The 16,735-nt window shown below is 52.7% G+C and overlaps 1 protein-coding gene across 2 annotated transcripts in view; it reads right to left on the bottom strand.

The window, feature by feature from the left end:
- The window catches only part of dchs1a (dachsous cadherin-related 1a), a 126,466-nt gene that overhangs the window by 79,863 nt on the left and 29,868 nt on the right, over window positions 1–16,735 (bottom strand). The gene's annotated exons all lie outside the window — the stretch shown is intronic.

Raw genomic sequence — 16,735 nt, forward strand, 5'->3', positions numbered from 1 at the left:
GACTTTATTTAGGAACACTTCATTTCCTCCTCTCAGACTCGACAGGGGCTGACCTCCAGCGTCCCACAATCCCCCAGGGGGCCCGGGCCGAACCGCGCTGGCTTTGCTCTTCCTGGCGGGACGGGGGTCCAATAGCAGCCAATGCGCCGTCAACGGCAGATCACACGCGTGGGGGGGTCGGGGGACCAGAAGACACGGAGCTGGGAGCGGCCTCCTCATCTCCTCCAGACACGTCAAAGCGAATTTGGGCTTTTCTTCCCTTTAACAGGCAGCCGCGCCCCCTCCTTTATATTTTAAGTCCGAGAGACAGTCGGGGCCTGTCTCCTACTGCTCCCTAATTGTCCTTCAGCCACAGGCCCATCATAATGCCATTTCACTGATGAGGGAGCGACCCGCACAGGCAGAACCCGAAATCCGACTGTTGACCTGGCGCCCATGAGGCGGCGCGGGGCACTGGGCATGCGGCCCTCACAGGGCCTGCTAAACGACGGCCATTACCAGCCTAAATCTGGCAACAATCCTTCACCGCGTAGAAAAACGTACGCTCGCCGTTTTCACCGGGGTTTCAAAAACCTGCGTCTCATTTTCCCTCCCCAAACCAAAACAAGAGCGCGGCGAAGGGCTCGCGGAACTCACGAAAGCCGAGCCAATCGGAAGGCGCATTCGGTGTGTGTGTGTGTGTGTGTGTGTGTGTGTGTGTGTGAATAAAAATCAGCCCATTTAACGGTAAGTCCCGCCATTACCATAATGAGAAGACAGCGTTTCATTAAGAGGACAAACGCATCGCTCTCAAAATAAATACACAGCGTTTACAGCTGATTTCCTTTTTTTTTACTTCTCCTTCTCCTTCTTCTTCTTCTTCCAAGAGCAATTATTGGGAAAGAAGGTCACAGCGCTATTTTCCATTTTAAAAGAACATTTATTCTCCTCTGCTTTTTCACTCCGCTCTGCCGTTTTCATTGCCGCGGATGACAGTCGCTGATGGATTGGGCTTTTGGTGGCTGAAAGGTCTCACGGAGAGATTGTTACCAGATGAGGGGGGTCTTTGAGTTCTCCCAACTCAACGCTGGATGAAGCCGTTACCCTCTTCCCGCTTCGAGAATACACACAGAGACCCCCCACCAATTAACCGGAAAAAAAACAAAAAACACAAAGATACCCCACGCTCCAGTATTAATCCAAATTCCCCCTCAAACTACCCCGCGCCGCGCGTTTCTGACGGATCCCGTGAAGCTTTTTTGAAACAAAAGCGTTCGGCCCAGAAGCCCCGTCCCGGGTTGCTAGGCCTCCTGCCAGTCCTCCGCGGGGAAACGTCGTGCGGTCGCGCTTACGAAGAGTTTCAAAGCGCGGCGGACCGGGGAACCGAAAGATTCCGCTGCAGCGGCACGCAAATTGAATCCAGCGCCGGGAGATCAAAGCGATTTTCAGGAGCGGCACCGACGCCGGAGCGACAACGTAAAAAATGACAAAAACGAAAACAACGACGACGACGACAGCACATGGGAACCCGGGTCTCCAGTGCCCGGCCGGTCGGACGTGCGGCCGCCCGGGGTCGGGGGGGGAAAGTGTGCGGAGAGTGCAGATCTGCTGAAAGCATCGGGGTGGGTGAGACGGGGTCACGGTGGGGGGGGATTGTGGGAGACCGCTTATTAATTCTGGAATGTGGAGAGTGGACAGGGGGAATGTGTGTGTCTGGCACCAAGGAGGCCAATCTGCATTTAAAACCATTAGAGTCAACTCTGCTCCAACAGTGGAGCTGACCGTGCCCATTGCTAATAATGTACTGCAGGATATGCAAACACATACACACACGCGCGCATGCACACACGCACACACACACACACACTCACACACACACACGCACGCGCACACACACACACACACACACACACACACACATGCACACACACACATGCGCACACACACATGCATATGCACCATCACATACACACACACACACATGTACATGCACACTCACACACACACACAAACGCACACACGCACACACTCATTCACATATGCTTTGGGAGTCAGGGGTGAATGGTCACATTATGCTACCACTAACCTCTTTACGTGCATAGTCAATAGCCCAACTGCTTTTATCTATATCACTGATTACATTACCTTACAGCTTTCAGCAGACTGAGCTTACATTTCTTTCATAACATCCATTTACGCAGCTGGATATTAATTGAATCAATTTAGATCTGTTACCAAGGGTAACAAAAAGGGATCAAGGGCATAACAGCAGCACCCCAGTTGGGAATCAAACCCACAACCTTTTTGAGTTAAGAGCCCAGTTCCCTAGCCATTATGCTACACCATGCAGAATACACACAGCCACTAGTAACCTGTCCTGTGGCCTTCGAGCTCCACCTGCCACAGCAGCCTGGCAACTCAGCCCACGTCCTCTTCCTCTACACCTCCTCTTCCTCTACAGGTCCGCAACCTTCACCCCCACTGCTGACTCACAGCCCCATAAGGCTAAGTAGAAAGCCTTCTTTCTGACAGGTCTCCCTGACCCTGCTCCCCAGTGGCCAATCTGTGCTGATGCACTGTCAGCCAATCGTCGCGGCCGCTCTGCCAGCCAATCAATGCTGATGCGCTGTCAGCCAATTGTTGCTGAAATGCTGTCAGCCATTCTGCAGCCGGAGATCTCAGGGCTTCTTCCGAACCCTGAAGCCATCACACAGTGAAACCCCCGAAAATAACGCAGTTGATAACAGGGGTCCTCCGTCCTGTGCACCAAAACTCTCTCTCATGACTTCCTCCGCCCCGACGGACGAGAGCGCTCATCTGCTCGTCCTGCTGAGGGGCGCGGCTTCTGTGTAGCAGTGCAACGTCTGTACCCCCACGCCTGAGCGCTTCTGGTTTTCGGGGCTTGTATATTCATCAGAGTGCACGCAACCCTGTCGCCAGAATTAAAAAATAAACACAGGAATCCCCAGGAGGGGCTGGCTGTGCAGGGGGGGGGGGGGAAGAGGACCGGCTCTCGTATCCTGAGTCCCCCCCAAAAAAGACACATCGCTGACGGGTCACAGGGCTTTCTGTGCTCACTTCCAGCCTGAGGGTCAGAAGCGCCCGCCGCTCGCGTCTGATTAAATCCCAGATCCTGGGAGCTCTACGCCGCGCTGCGTGTGCACGAAAACAAGCGCATGCAGATAGCGCTGCTTCCATAATTACACTCTTTACTTTAAAAACAAGAGAGAAAAGGAAGAAAAGAAAAAAGAACAAGAAGCTGCACATTGAAATGTTGCCTTTTTGAATACATGGCCAGGATGTACCATATGAGAAAAAACAGTGCTTTGGTGTTTCCGTCATCGAATGAATTAGTGAGGATATGCTGCGTCTGAATTATATTGGGTACCTGTCCTTCTGAACTACATATACCAAAATGCATTTCACTCAAAGTAGATGGAGACAGGGCTTTTCCTGAGATTGTCCAACCTGCAAACATTAAAATCTTACAGTGTGTGTGTGTGTGTGCCCAGATTATGGAGCCTCAAAAACAGAGGTATCCAGTATAGCTCTTCAGTAAATTCCCTGTGGGTTAGATAAGTACATGTCCTATTTATTCACCGTCTAATTATACACTCGCCCCTTATTTTTCAGACCAGGGAAAAAACATGAAGTGCCCCCCTCTCTGCGCACGTATACAACCCCCCCCTTCTACCACCCCCCCCACCCACCAAACCCTGAACACTATGATGACAAACGCAGAGAAATGAAATACTGTCCGTAAAGCACTAATGCAAACCAGATGCCTTTTTTTCAGCTGAGGAGGGGAGGGAAAAAAACTGCGTACGGTCTCCTTAATCCACTTAAAATCTAAAATTTCAAACAGTTATGAAAATATTTTCCCTTTAAATGCGCTCCAGATGAAGAGGCATTTCGGGCCCATCTACTTCTGTTTTTTTTTTTTTTTCCCCTTTCTCTTTCTTCCTCCTCTTTTTCGGCGTTCCCGTTCGGCGCTGTCTTTAGCCGCGCGTCTCCAGGACGACGGCGGCGCAGCCGAAAGGAGCGGTGGTAAAAAAGGGGGCCGTCGCGAAGCCCAGCCCTCCAATCAGTGACCGACCCAAAACCTGCGGCTGCAGATGGCAAACTGGCCCTCAGCATCGCCAACCAGGGGAGAGGCACAAAATGTTCTGCGGCGCTCTCTAAAACGCAGGGCTCTAAGATCAGAGCCAAGATGGACGCCAGATGAACAAACAGAAACAAACACTGGACCAGCGAGAGCTTTCAAGTTCACACCTCACACACAAACTCCGCGCCGTATGAATTATCGTTCGGAAAACTTCGTTGCCGGCGAGGTAAATTTCGGGGGTCGCTTCCCGAGGACACGGCTATGTACGTTTGGCCAGCGATCATAACCGCGCCCTCGCCTCTGGCTTTCTGGCACGGGGACGCCGACTCCCGTCTTCCGAAAAGGAAGAGAAAGGAGGTAGGAGAGGAACTCGGCTGAGCCCGCGGTTGGCAGGCCGGCCGGCCGGCCCCAGGCAGGGGCCCGTCAGACAGGGGCCCCTCTCGGCCGTGATTGATGCAGCTGGGCGCGCAGTGGTCCAGCGCTGCCTCGCTCCTCCTCATCTCTGCGTAACGAGCGCCAGCCCGCGGTATTAATAGCACAGAGTAACCACACCGGGCCTCATCTGGAGCCGCCACCTGAGCCCCTCCGGCTGCCGCTGCCCCGCCTACCTGCCCTACAGGTGAGGGTCGTTAAGGCCCCCCCCCCCCCCGGCCATGGGACCACCTCGCCCGCCCCCTCTCCCGATTCCCCCACCCCCCACCCCCCCAGGTGTGGGCCTGCTGCTGCGACCCCCAACCCACGAAGACTTGGGGCTCGCCACTGCCCTGGCAACCAGATGGGCCCGCGGTGCCCCCCCCCCCCCCTCGGGTTGAGCCAGGGAGCGTGGCGCCTCCAAGCAGGGGAGGCGGCCTCAACGAGACACCAGCTCCATCCACGGTCTATTTTTATTCCTCCCTTCCCTCTCTCCCTCTCTCCCTCTCTCTCTCTCTTTCTCTCTCTCTCTCCCTCTCTTTTAACTGCTGTGCTCCAGCCCCATTGCGTGACTGAGGAAAATGGAAAAAAAAAAGAAAAACACAGCCTATGGTTTCTGGTTTGGATCCCCACTCTGTCGTTTGTTTTTTTTCTTTCTTTTTTTCGATGTCTTTTTTCGAGTATTTATTTTGAGGCTGCGCTTGCCAGCTCTTCCTTGTCATTGCCTTGTGACTGGTGGAAAACATAAATCTTTTCACTGTCCACGGTGCTGGGGGGCAGATAACTTGTCTCTCTTCCCCTCTGTCTTTCTCAGGCAACTCCTCGCTCGGACTCCTGCCCCGGACTGCTCGGTACACAATCGCCCCCTTGTTTCGAAACCCAAATACGCATTCACAACAAGCGCCGAGAGGAACACAACAACTCCAGACTGGACTCCAAAAAAGCATCCCACGTTTGAGAGATCTCCCGACGCTTCGAGTCAAAGCCATTGGAATGCAAAGTGCGATGGACTCTTAAGAGGTCGGCCATTTTGTTTTTTTTGTTACCCTCTTCCCCACACCGGAGTGAGAAATGGTGGCTTAAGTGTATTTCTGAACAGAACACAAAGGTGCCGGTTGAAAAGGACCCTGTGGCCTTTACACCTTTATTCAAATGAGTTAAATGCCACGATTGTACTTTTTGGGGACAGGACTGCGGCATTTAACCAGCTAATCCTACACGCGGAGTCAATTCACGTACAATATGGTTATGTGTATTACCCAGCGGGGTGGCCCTTGGCTTTCAGCACGGGCTTTACCATCACAAAGGAGCTGTCCCGCGTCCCATACCCCTGACGACACAAGACGGGACTGCATTGTGACAAGGGGGGGGCATTCTGACAGAGTGCATTGTGGGCGCCTCTCTGGCAAGCCTGAATGGGACGGCCAGAAGACGGAGGGCTCGCCGGAGCTACGAGGCCAGACAGGTCCTCCCCGAAAGGAGGTTCCCCAACCGCACCGCCGCTTCCCACAATTCTCAGCACAGCACAGCCACCCAGCAAAGCCAATCAGAATGTTCCGGGCCTGCTCCCCCAACGACCGGGTCGACACGCAGCGCTGTTTACGCTCCTCAAAAATCCTTATGCTACGTTACGTTACGGTACGTTACCAAAAACCTTCAGTCTTCAGTCTTTCAAGAAGTGTTCCACTCCTTCTGTGGGGACACCGTCCACAAAGTTCCACTCTGAAAACTGGGGGGGAACAGTAGACCCCAGGAGAAGGCGGGGGGGCGGCGGGGGGGTGTGTGGTTGCCACAGCAGTGCGGTCGGGCGTTTTTTGTTTGGGCTACCGTTGACGTCGTCGTACGCGCTGCTGCGGGGGGAATTTTCCGCTCCTCGGGGCTGGGCTGGTCGTCCGCAGCGTCCACAGGCATCTCCTCGCTAACAAAAATTTGTGGGCTGGAGGTCACGGCCGTATGACGGGAGAGCGGAGGAGTGGAGAGCAGAGAGTGCACCGCGCACACCGCTGGCCGCTCGTCCCTTTCACACGGAGCGACGGAACCATTTTAACTCAGGGGAAAATAACAAACCCCATAGATGCGTTTTTTTTTTTTCCTTTCCAGGACCTGATACGCGTTATCTCCTGCGCATTTCTACACAACTCCCTCATTGAAACCAGGCCGATTGTCATCACTATGAATGCATCGTGCAGGAGGAGATTCGCGGGATGAATGCCTCGCTTTCTTCGAGCGTGAAAAACAGCGACTTGCGTCTCTTAAAGCGATGCGTTCGTCTGCGCGGCACGCAATACCCTGCTCTTAAAATGCGAACCGCGACAGGGGATCAACAGTTTCTCCACGTCTGCACGCGATCAAAGTTTCAACAGACAAGTTTCTTACGGTAATTAGCTCCTGAAATGCTGGCAACGGCTTGCATCCGCAGCACGCTCAACGTCGGTCTGTAGCTTTTCTATGGAGAAACACCAAACCCCAGAGCATTATAACCCATTTCCTATGAGGCAAATAAAATTGGCTTTTTAGGATCTTTCTCCCCCTGCCATCCCCAACTAAAAAAAAAGCAAGGATGCAGATCTACCATTTCCCAAAAACCCAAAAACTATTCCAAACCAGATCTGGTGGCGCTCATTTCCTGAAGACAGATTTGAGGGCAGAAGTATGAAGTAGGCAGCGTTCAGCCAGCCAGGCACCGAACTGCATGTCAGCATTCTGTATGACAAAGATGTGCCTACACATACACACACATAAACACACACTCTCTCTCTCATACACATACACACACTCTCTCTCTCATACACATACACACACTCTCTCTCTCATACACATACACACACTCTCTCTCTCATACACATACACACACTCTCTCTCTCATACACACACACTGTCTTACACACATGCTCACACACACACTCTCTCTCTCATACACGCACTCTCTTACACACACGCTCACACACACACACTCACTCTCTCATACACACACACACATACTCTCTCTCACACGCACACACACACACACATTCACTCTGTTACACACTCACACACTCTCTCTCTCTCTCTCACACACACACACACACACGCTCTCACACACACATACTTACACACACACACACTCTCCCACACACACACACACACACACACACAACAGCCACACACATTCACACACTCTTACATACTCACATGCTCTCTCGATCACTCTCACACACACACACATGCTCTCACACACTCACACACTCTCTCTCACTCACACACTCACTCTCCCACACACACACACACACTAAACAGCCACAGACCATGAGCTCTACAGCGTAAAGCTGTAAGTTGAGTGATGGTGGTTATTCTTTGTCTGACTGCTGCACTTCCAGAGACTAATGACACACTGATGCTGGTGACAGGCAGCATATTGTAGGATGAATTGATTTACCTAATGGGTCTAATTCACGAAATCCAAGTATAAACATCAACAAAACGACTAAATAAATGAGTAAAATGACTGGGAGGAAAAAGAAAAACTGTAGCTATATTGAGACCTTCTGTTCTCTCACTCCCTCTCCCTCCCTTTCCCACTCCCCCTTTTCCCACTCTCTTTCTCTTTCACCCCACACACCATCTTTCGGTTTTGGCGGCAGGGGTGCGGGGTGGTTGCTGGTTTCCATGGTAGCCTTCCAACAATCTCTAATCACTTCCATTTCATTTTGTTTCCTTCTTCTCGAGGGTGGGAGGGGTGGGGGAGGGGGGTGGAGGAGAGAGAAACAGGCCCAGACCCAAATGCATGTGCAGACGTTCTACGGACAGTCCCGGCAGAAACGAAACCAAGACCTGAAGGGGGGGGCCCAATGGAGCTTTTACACCCCAGCTCTGACTTCCACAGGGTTCAGCTTCCATGGGCCTCATTCACGAAACGTGTGTAGGATCACATTTGATTGGAAACTGTGCATAAAGAACGTTTTCAAGAACGTTTAGAACATTCATCTTTTTTTTTTTTATCTGTTTTTGCTAATGGCTGTTTCCTTATGCAAATCACATGGACAAGATTGCGCATAAAATTTACAAACAGTGAGCATTCATCATCTCATACATAAGCATAGAAACAAAGTGTCATGAGTCCCATATTGGTTTTTCTCAAGAACAAAAAGTAATAATAATTTGAGAAAAGTTTTGTGAATGGGGCCCAATAAGAGCACTGCACAAGTGCAGAAACACAGTTTAACACAGCTATATTAGAGAAAAGATCATTTTTTTATGAGGTAGTTCCTTTCATTTGGAAATAAAGAGAGAACGTTTTTGTAGCATAATTTCTTTGCGTTGCATTTGGAGGCTAAACTCTTTTCAGACCAGAAGCAGAAGCTCTGCAGTCAGAGTAAATCTGTGGGCTCGTTTCTCCGGCAGATTTCACGCGCCTGGCATCTCACGAGCGGCTGCGAGCGGCGCGTTTTGGTTTTTTTCGCAAACGAATGCGTCCCGCGTCCCGCCGCTCGAGCTCTGAAAAGAGCTTCCGCGGGGTTCCGCAGGACGCGCACCGGAGCGCTCCTCAGAAGCCAGAGCCACAGCGCCACTTTCACAGCTCACCGCGCACCAATTACCGCCCGCCAAACGGCTCATTGTCAGCTTCTGGCACGGGGTCCGCTGAGTGCTCCCACAATGCACTGCTCCTTCATGCCACTGCCCACCCCCCCCCCCCTCCATTTGAGCCCCCCATCACTCAAGGTGCTGGGCAGTGGCTGGAGCACTGGCACATAGCATTCCACACACAATGAGGAAAGAGCTGAGAAACACATAAGTACTGTCACACTCGCACACGCACACACACATATGCACACACACACACACACATACGCACGCACACACACACACACACATACGCACACACAACGCACATGCACACACGCACACACATACGCACACACACATACGCACATGCACACACAGACACACACACACACGCACATGCACACACACACACACGCACACTCACACACACACACACGGCTCTGCCTCACACAGGTCTCTGAAGGAGTAAAACCATTTCTCCAGCGTGAATACCCCCCCCCCCCATCATTCTAAAACGCCCCCCTCCCCCCCACCCCCAAAACTCTCTCCACCCCACTGCCAGACAAAAATGACTCAATTAGAGTGCAGCCCTTCAACCCATTGCTTCCATGGCAACTGCAGTCAAACCTGCTCTGTGGGTAAAAGGAAAAGGCTTAGACATCCAGGGGGGTGGGTGGGGGTAGGGGTGGGGGTGGGTGTGGGGGGGGGGGGTTCTGTTCTTACGAGGCTGAATTAATTTTAATTATTTACCAATGAGACGGCTATCTGCCACTGGGGAGAAAGGGGGGTGTTAAGCCTTTTGTCATGCCACCCACATAAAAGCAGAGGAAAAAACACGCACGCACACACACTCACACACACACACACACACACACACACTCTCTCTGCACTTGATGGAAAAGGGTTCAAATTGAGCCCAATAAGACAAGAGAAAATAACAACAATAAGCTTTACTTTCTGAACAGCTCAATGGCGGTGGAATAAAAAAATAAAAGTTATATTAACTACGAAAGTTCATGAAAGTCTAAGGAAGTTACAGAACACGACACAGATGGATCAAAACCTGCCCCCCCTCCATAACTCCAGATGGGATAGGCAGACTAACTCTACACTGAGCCACAGCCCTTTACTCTGTGCCTGCTGTCAAACACCAAGGGGCGCCGGCCATTCCGCAAAACACGCATCCCAGCATGCACTGCAGCGGACCGGCCAGCGGGAAGAAACGCGCGCATGGCCGCACTGTTCTGTCCATTTTTAGGAAAGTTTAAGAGGGCCAGTAATCGAGCTCGCTCCCCTCCCGAGCCACCGGCCCACGTTAACGAGCCTCATTACGCAAACCGAGCGGCCCGACTTCACAGAGAGCGCCGGAAACCTCCGGAAATCTCAAACGCGTAAAGCGGGGCAAAGGGGCTGGGAGCTGTAAAGGGGGCTCATATCTAACCCCCCCCCCCCCCCCCCCGCCGCTGAAGGTCCATAAAAAGCCAATTGTGAAAACAATAATTCAGAAACTTCAAGTCTGGGGACCCACTCTCAGACGCTGAAAACAACGCGGAATGTTCTACGAGTCGGGGAAGTTTCAGGCGACCGTAAGAAAACGGTGATTCTCAGGTGAGCGACACTTTAAAAAGAAAGAAAAAAAGAAAAAATTCAATTCATTTCCACGGTGATGTGATGGTGATTGATGGCGTTGATCATCGTGATGACTATGACGAATGACAAATTCCTCGCCGGCGCCCGCTTTCGATCTCCTCGCTCCGCTTACGATCGCTTCCAGTTCAGCCGACCAGACGCATCGCACAGCGCAATGGTGTTAACGCTTCGGTCCTGGTGCGAGCGACACGTTAAAGGACCAGAAAAGAACTCACAGAGCTCCTGTGAGTGGGGAGAGTTTGAAAGAAGAGAACATCAACAATGCATAGCCATCGGACACCGGTAACTGCGCCTGGCACGAAACAGAAAACCGCATTCTGTGTGTGATTCTACGGAAGCCAATGCGCCGGAACATAGTTCTGAGAGCGAGCAGTAGAAAACGAAGACTTAAAGACACTTTTGTTAAGAAGGCCCAGATTTCAGATTTCTGCCGTAAGTAGTCCACAGGGGCCCCTAGGACCCACTTTATTCTGCCCGGCCCCAAAGCCCTTTACTCCGGGGCCACGGTGTGTGACCTGTCAGAGATCATCCCGCGCTCCCCTGCAGAAGAACAGCGCTCTGGCCTCCTGTGTTTGGGGATCTGCGTCCCTCCAGCCCGTCTCCGCCCGGCCAGAGTAACACACTGCCCCCTCACCTCCCTCACCTCCGACTGCAGAACCTCTCTCTCTCTCTCTCTGACTCTCTCTCTCTCTCTCTCCCCTCTCTCTCTGTCTCTCTTGCTCTCTCTCGCTCCCCCTCTCTCTCTCTCTGTCTGACTCCCTCTATTGTTGTTTCTAGGAGCATCACTATCACTTCCTCCCTCATTCTTGTCCAGATTTGTCTGTCCTGCCTTATTCCTCTATCTCCATCTATAGTTATTTCTGGCACTCTCTCTCTTTCTCTCCCTCCATCTCTCACCCCCCCCTCACTTTCTCTCTCTCTCTCTGTGCTCTCAGTCTGAGGTATGCATCAGGCTCCCTCTCTGAGTCTCTCTCTCTCTGTCTGGTGCCCAGGCCTTTAGCTTCAGTGTGTCCCACACGCGCTCAGCTCTGTTCGCTCCAGGTCCGGGGCTCTGGCGCCTCCGTCCCCGATGCGTGACAGAAGGGGGCTTACCGGGGGCCGGTCCTCCATCTCAGTCCGCAGAGAAACGGCCACGCCCCAACGGCGCTGGATCGCGGCTACCCAAGCCCCAGCGCCGCGGCTGCGTTCAGCGCCGACCGGCCGATGCGCCGGGCTCTACCCGCGATTAAGCCCCCCCCGTCTGCGTCTGCGTCTGCGTCTGCGACTGCGTCTGCGACTGCGACTGCGAGCCAGCGGTCTTCTCTCGGCTCGTGTGTGTGTTTTGGGCCCCGCCTCGTTAGCCGCGGTTCTGTCGCCGCACACGAGCGGAGTCCGCGGCGTCCGCCGGCTCTCTGTCTGAGGCAGGGCCGGCGTCCCGCCCCGCCGCCCTGCTCAGCGCTCGGAAGCCATTTTCTCACCTTCGCTCTTCGCGCCCTTGCCGCCGCCCGACCTCGCTTCCTTCAGGGCGAAGTGCTCGCGCTCCCGTTTTCAAATGGAGGAAACCTAATGAGCCAGAGAAACTATTTTTGTTGGAAATCTGGCATTGTGGCCAGTTTCCCCTGGTTGCGTGTTTTTTCCCGGAGCCAGGCAGCTCTCCCGGGAGATCTGCTGTTGTCACGCAGCATATGATATCGCCACAGCTGACTGCCCACACGTTTGTTTTGTAATTGCACTTTCCCTTCAACATAAATTCCCAGTTAGGGAGATAATGACATATTTGTGTGTCTGCATGCGTGTATGTATGTGTGTGTGTGTGTGTGCGCGCACATGCCTGCGTGATTGTGTGTGTGCACGTGTGTGTGTGCGTGTATTTGTGCTTGTGTGTGTGTGCGTGTACGTGTGTGTGTGCGTGTGTGTGTTTGTGTGTGTGTGTGTGCGTGTGTGTGTATTTGTGCTTGTGTGTGTGTGTGTGTGTGTGTGTGTGTGTGTGTGTGTGTGTGTGTGTGTGTGTGTTTGCAGCTCTGATGGAGAGGGGTGTGTGCAGGTAAGCTGAGTTTAGCTCCGTTTCCAAAGGGAAGTGTTTTCCCAACAGATAGCCTCGCTCTCCCTGGTGGAAAATTTACGGCGAATTAAATCTAATCGCGCGGGCACTTCATTAGACTGCAGCGCACTCCTCCAGGGCCAGGGGTGCTGGGCTTTACGGGGGGGGCAGGGGACCTCCCGGCCAGACACAAAGCAGAGACAAAGAGAGGAGGGGGACGGACGGGGGCAGAACGAGCGTGAGTCGGAGGGTCTGTGTGCGCACCCCTCCGTGACCGTGGTGACACGCCTCCGCTCTCAGCCTCACATACATCACGCGTGTTGGGTAAACACGCTCATGCCTTCCCCGAGACACGGCTCCCCTGACAGCCTAGTTTCACAGCCGCCCCCCCCCGCAACCCCCCCTTTATTACAGTAAACGGCACTGTTAGGCAGCCTTTTATATTGGTCCCGATGAGAAGCCTGCAGTCTGGGGGAGGCTGTGCGCACACTCACTCAGACACTCGGCCTGAATGCAGGCACGCCAAGCTGTTAAGGAATAAAAAAGATAAGGCTTTATCATCATGTTATGGCAGGAAATCTGCGTGTACGTCTTTCAATATCTGCTGTTATTGGAGAGCTTAAACAAGATCACGGTCATGCTTGAGTGGGTTTCGGTCTGTAAACACAATGGAGCTCTCCGGAGCCTGGACAGGAGCCCTGTGCAGACGAAACGCAGAGACCTTTCAGCTACAATAGACAGCGGCAGCACTGTGTTCCACCCAGAACAATTTTTCTCTCTGGCTTCACACCTGAAAAATGGTGCGCGCACACACACACACACACACACACACAGACACACGCACACACACCGTACGCTAAGGAGCTCTGTGAGAATCAATTAAGTCCCTCTGCAACCTCGCCCTCTACCCCCGTCCCCATGGCAACCCCCACTTCAGCTTCATCTCCGGAACATTCTGAAGCTTTTCCCACCACACGTGGGGCTCTCTTTATCTCCTCCTCTCTCTTTCTCTCAATCTCTCTCTCCCCCCCTTTTTCCACTCATCTTCATTGAGTCTTTTCCTCTTTCCACTCTCTGCTTCTCTTCCTTCGCGGTCCTCACATTCCTGCCCATTTTCCGCGGGACTCTTTCACGCCCGAGCCTTTTTTTTCTCTCTCTCTTTGTTCTCGTTTGCCGAGACCTCGCTGTGGCGGTAAGCGCTGGCTGATGAATGGCGGCGTGTTCCTTTGTCAGCGGAAACACTGATTCACCAACTTCGCCAACTTAAATCACGGGACACTCCCGGCACAAACCACCAGCCACAGTGCCCTGCTGCTCCTCGAGAGCAGGGGCCTGTCTTCTTTAAAAGTCCTCACATTAACCCCTCACCCCCCCCCCCAGTTCTGCCCTTCCCTGTTTCCCTGTCTCTATCCGTCCGTCTGTTTGTTTTTCAGTGTGAGCTATCTATCCACAAGGCCGTCCCAACCAGGGCAGTGTGAACAGCGAGGGCCCCCAGCTTTCCATTTATAAACAAAAAGAGTCCCTGCCCTGTGTGTGTGTGTCTGAGTGAGTATGTGTGTGTGTGTAGTGTGTGTGTGTGTGTATGTGTGTGTGTGTGTGTGTGTGGTGTGTGGTGTGTGAGTATGGGTGTGTGTGTGTGTGTGTGTGTGTGTGGTGTGTGTGTGTGTGTTGTGTGTGTGTGTGTGTGTGTGTGTGTGTTTTGTGTGTGTGTGTGTAGTGGTGTGTGTAGATGGTGTGTGTGGGTGTAGTGATGTGAGTGTGGGTAGAGTGTGTGTGTAGTAAAGTGTTGTGTGTTTTTCGGAGTGGGAGGTGTGTACACGGTTAAGGGAGCATAAAGATAGGAAGCAGGAGGGCAGATGGTGCTTCACTAATAAACAGCCTTCGGATCTTCACATGCCGAGGCGAGAGAGGAGGGACGGGAGTCTCGGGAGGAGGAGCGAGGCGCCCCGTGCGCTTTACGAAGGAGACGCCTGAGCATCCTGCTGCACCTCAAAACGACTCCCCTCCTCCTCCCCTCCCCCCTGTTACCCAGACGCGACTTAGTAAACGCTCTATCCACAGCGACTCGCGCCTCGCTGTTTAAGCTGACGCACAGCGCTGAGGATTACGGCCGCTACACCAGGGCTTCTCGGGCCGGCGCTCGCACGCCAACGAGCGCCGCGCGGGGGACCGCCTTCCCCCCCTCCTCCTGTAAACAGGGCGCACGATTCGGGAAAGTTTTAATTCCACCAACGAGCCCCGAGGATTTACAGAACAGAATCTCAGTTCCGTTCTGCAGCTGTACGGATATAATTACACTGACACGTTACGCAAACATGATATATAAATATATATATATATATTTTTTTTAAAAATCGTTTTTGACAGACACAAAACATTACTTGTGAGGGAATATGCCTGATGAATGTCGATGATGAAGACAGCAGCAGAAGCTGAGGCTGTGCTGACAGTGGCCAGGGCAGTGATTTACACACTGCTGACTTGCAGTAAAACACCACCTCTGTTCTCCCCCCTGTACCGCTGGGCAAGCCCCCATCCCTCCCACCCCCCCACCTTCCGCGTGTCACCGCCAGGCGTTTCTGTCTGAAAGCCACCCCCCCCCCCCATCGATCAGAGCTGCCGTTTAACCTTGCCCCCCCCCCCGCCTCTGACCCGCGCTGCTAATTGCACATTAGATTCTAGCGCGGCTGCAGGTGAGTGTTTATTTTCTCTCAGGTCAGTCACCTGACTTCAAACGAAAAAACAAAAAAAAGGGGGAAATTTTCCCGACTAGGTAACGAAGGAAAATGAGTCCCAATCAGAAACAGAGCTCTGTGTTGATCACGTCTGGTAAATCTGTCAGTTGAAGGCGTTCCTTGAATAGGGTCAAATACCTTTAAAAAAAAAAAAAAAGAGGAAAACAGACATTCCAGCAGTGTGACCGGACTTCAAACGCGGGGAAATTGCTCCCTGTATTGCTCATAATGTCCACCCTCTGGGATAATCAAGGCTTGAAAGGCGGTAGCCGATCGGGGAAACGGCCAATCAGTCGCTTCCTATTCTCTCGCCATCGTTAAAAAAAAAAAAAGCACTCGGGACAGGCAGACAGAGCCTCGAAGTGAGTCTGAGTCGGCGGCGGCCTGCAGAACAGAAACGCTTACGCCTGCCCCCGAACCTGCACGTCTGCAGCACACGAGCCCACGCTCCAAACACCGCACGACCCAGACGGTCGGGAACAAAGGAGGGGACACACCCTCTTAAAGGGCCCTGTCTGGGACAGGTGACTGTAACGAGGGAGAGTGATGCGATGGTAAATCCCAGGGTCAAAGTTCAGATGGTACGGAGCAGCTGACGGGCAGGCATGCGACAGGGAAGAGCGGCTTTGAATTCCATCTCCGGGACATGATGAGAAAACGCTAAACCAATTTTCATCTGCCAACCTCAGCTGTCAATCACTGAAGCCACGCCCAGCCTTGGGTGAAGGCAGCCCCTGGTACCAGATGTCTGGATACTGGTCTCTCCCTCATGATATTAAACCTGCTTTTTTTTTTTGCTTTTTGTTTTTCAAAGCCTTGACAGCTTTTCGGAGGTCTTGTTTCTCTTATCCAAGCTAGTGTGTGGTGTTCATCCGAACAGGTTTTTGGTAAGATATGGGATTTGATGGGGGCGTGACAGAAGGCCAGTACATGAAGGGAACTTCTGGGTACTCCACCATAAGTAACCCCCAATACACCTACTGGAACTGCTTATTTAAAAATAATAAAAATAAAAAAACCGGGAAGCATTTCTCTAAGAGCATTCTGGCAATTCTTTTCTCACCTTTCACAACACCCACAACCGCCTTCCTCCCTCAGCGAAGCGATAACCCCCCTCCCGTATTCACGGGCCTAAGTGGAGCCAAGATGGCCGCCAAACTGAAGCGGAACACATGGCGGGCAGCCGGGCTCAGTGCCCCCCCTCCCATCCCCGTCCCCCCCCCCCCCCCTGGCTCATTTGGGCGTGAGGCGCGACGCGTTTTCCTCGCTGTAAATCTTCCCCCCTCTCCTCCG

The sequence above is a fragment of the Anguilla rostrata genome, chromosome 12 (genome assembly GCF_018555375.3).
Source record: "Anguilla rostrata isolate EN2019 chromosome 12, ASM1855537v3, whole genome shotgun sequence".
In the NCBI taxonomy this organism is placed as follows: domain Eukaryota; kingdom Metazoa; phylum Chordata; class Actinopteri; order Anguilliformes; family Anguillidae; genus Anguilla; species Anguilla rostrata.